Genomic DNA, 3,400 nt, shown 5'->3' on the forward strand with positions numbered 1-3,400 from the left:
ACTGGGCTCTTGGGTCTACTGAAAATTTTGGGAACAGGTTACATAGTTAGCTCCAAAATGTTTTTTTAATTTTTTTTCCAACACAACAGACGAGAAGGTATCAAGCGGATTCTCACCACCCCACGTGTTTAAAAGGCTGAAATACTTACATAATTATTAAAAAAGACTAATGCTGAAATCTAGGGGTGAAATAATTATCACACATACTTACCACAGATACTTACCATACATCATGGATATGAGGTGATGAACATGAGGTGATGACTGAGCTTCTGAACTTTTGAACAGCTCTCCCATGGAAATAGAAACCAAGTTAACGGGGAAACGGATGATCCATACAGGTGGTGGGATCCATACAGGAGAGAGACCTCTCATAGGTGGGGATGGGCTCCTCACAGGTGGTGGGATCCATACAGGAGAGAGACCTCTCATAGGTGGGGATGGGCTCCTCACAGGTGGTGGGATCCATACAGGAGAGAGACCTCTCATAGGTGGGGATGGGCTCCTCACAGGTGGTGGGATCCATACAGGAGAGAGACCTCTCATAGGTGGGGATGGGCTCCTCACAGGTGGTGGGATCCATACAGGAGAGAGACCTCTCATAGGTGGGGATGGGATCCTCACAGGTGGTGGGATCCATACAGGAGAGAGACCTCTCATAGGTGGGGATGGGCTCCTCACAGGTGGTGGGATCCATACAGGAGAGAGACCTCTCATAGGTGGGGATGGGCTCCTCACAGGTGGTGGGATCCATACAGGAGAGAGACCTCTCATAGGTGGGGATGGGCTCCTCACAGGTGGTGGGATCCATACAGGAGAGAGACCTCTCATAGGTGGGGATGGGCTCCTCACAGGTGGTGGGATCCATACAGGAGAGAGACCTCTCATAGGTGGGGATGGGCTCCTCACAGGTGGTGGGATCCATACAGGAGAGAGACCTCTCATAGGTGGGGATGGGATCCTCACAGGTGGTGGGATCCATACAGGAGAGAGACCTCTCATAGGTGGGGATGGGCTCCTCACAGGTGGTGGGATCCATACAGGAGAGAGACCTCTCATAGGTGGGGATGGGCTCCTCACAGGTGGTGGGATCCATACAGGAGAGAGACCTCTCATAGGTGGGGATGGGATCCTCACAGGTGATGGGATCCATACAGGAGAGAGACCTCTCATAGGCCAGATGTCATTGTCCTCAGAGTCACTGAGCTCTCTGTTGTAGCTGAGCTCATCCTCCGGAAACACAAACGTCTCCCTCTGTGTCCCTGTGTCAAAGAAGATAAACAGACAATGTGGCACATCTAATAACATCTCATGAAAGGAAGCAGAAACCCTTTTTAATAGCACTGTGTATGTTTTGTAAAGCAGGAAAACCTCCCTATCAAAACAAGACGTATTTACACAAGTTATATTAGTAAGAGTAATTCTGCAGTATGATTAATGCTGTCACACCTAGACTACAGTCTACTGGTCAAATTTAAGAAAAAGTATCGCAAAAGTAACATAACATTACTTTTTATAAAAAAAAAAAATAACTAAGTAATGCAATTTGTTACTTTTTTAGGGAGTAACACAATATTGTAACGCATTACTTTTAAAAGTAACTTTCCCCAACACTGAATATAATATATAATAAAATATATAATAAAATAACAAATATATTTGTTATTTTTCACATTTTAGTAAACCATTTAAAGGTTGTGAAATTCTGTAAAAATGATCTGTATATGAGTGAAAAATTCAGTTTGTGTTGCGTTTAAAGGAAACTTTTATACATATACTGATGGCTAAAAATAATCAGAATGAGACCGCAATAGGAACAAATATAAACATTTATTTAAGCAAAGTCTATAAGAAGTATACAAATAAGTTTATTTCTATACATGTATTTACAATCTATAGGCTATTGATGGGAATAGGGGGAGTGGGATAGGAACAGAGGGATAGATTAATAAGGGATGATTATTAAGGGATGAGGGATCTTAAATGCTAAGGTTAAGCCCTTCTTCAGGTCCTGGGGTTCACTGTACAAACCTGTAGGAAAGAAAAGAGATTTTTTAAATATTAAGTTGATCAAAAATAGAAATAAAATGATTTCATACTTACGTGTGGAGCCTGAGCAATGTAGGAAAAAGAAGTGAGAGAAAAGAAGATGAAATGAAACAGAGGAAGAAAAGATGAAGTGGGTAAGGGGAAAGACATTGCTCAGAGCTCCTCCAAAATGTCCATCATCAGCTGGACGTGCAGCTTGAGGAGTCGCTGAACTGTGGTGGCTAAGGCTGCTGGGTCACTGTAGAGCTCCAGAGGCTGAGTGAAGAGTACTTCAGCAAGCTCTGTAAGGTAATCCTATTGACAAATTCCACACACATCCAACATAGTGTCACTGAGTTTAAGATACAATCCTGAGAATTTGTGGATCGTGGCATCAGAAGATATTCAACACTTACAATAAGCACTGTGAAGTACAGCTCTGCTGCAGGCTCCCACACGTCCACGTCCCACATGCTGAACAGCGCAAGCAGGCGCTCCAAGAAACCTCCCTTAAACTTTTGGAAAGAAAGACAAGCTTCATTAATGCCATGTCTTATCAGGTTTAAAAAATATGGAAAAAGAAAACCAGATCAAATAGACCATGTTCTGAAACTCAAACATTACTTAGAAATCTCCTGATAAGACACTTACTGGCTGAGGTTTTGAGCCATTTATAAAGTAGCTGAAGAAAATCAGCTCAAAAAAAACATCCAGGAAGTTGTAGTGGTGGTCCTGCACAGAGTAGAAAAGATACAAAAATAAATTAGCTTTACATATTGGAGTCCTGTTTTCTATATTAGCAAAATCTTTTATCTTTAAACATCTGTCATTTCACACAGGCGTTTATTAGCTTACACAGGAGCTGAGCTCTGCTTTAATCGATTCCTGATTGGAAGGCGTCCTCAGGAATCGAATCAGGGCCTCGTAGGCCAACTGCACACCAACTGCATCCTGTTAAAGCAAACGAAAAAATCTCTGTAACTCACTTTGGCTATGGCTGAGAAACTGAAATTATTTCCATCACAAAAATGATACAGTCTTTCATCATTCTGAAGTCACCTGGTTGTTAGCTGCTGCCAGTCGCATGACCATCTTCTTTCCAGCCATGAACAAGAAGTTCTGGTTGTGGATGCTGCCAAGCAGAGTCTGAATATAAGACAGCACACAATATAAAAGTTAAAGCAGAGTGGACTTTACCTGCGCAGTAACAGCAGCTGAATAAAGGTTTTACTCACAGCAAACGCCTCACGAAGCGCGGGCACCTTCAGGCCGATTTCAGTCACCCCTCTGTCTGAAAGATGGCAGCTAAGAAACAAGAGATGTAAATGTTTAGTGTATATTAAACATACAATACACTGTTACATCATTAAAG

Source organism: Hemibagrus wyckioides, unplaced genomic scaffold (assembly GCF_019097595.1).
Source record: "Hemibagrus wyckioides isolate EC202008001 unplaced genomic scaffold, SWU_Hwy_1.0 Contig17, whole genome shotgun sequence".
Lineage (NCBI taxonomy): Eukaryota > Metazoa > Chordata > Actinopteri > Siluriformes > Bagridae > Hemibagrus > Hemibagrus wyckioides.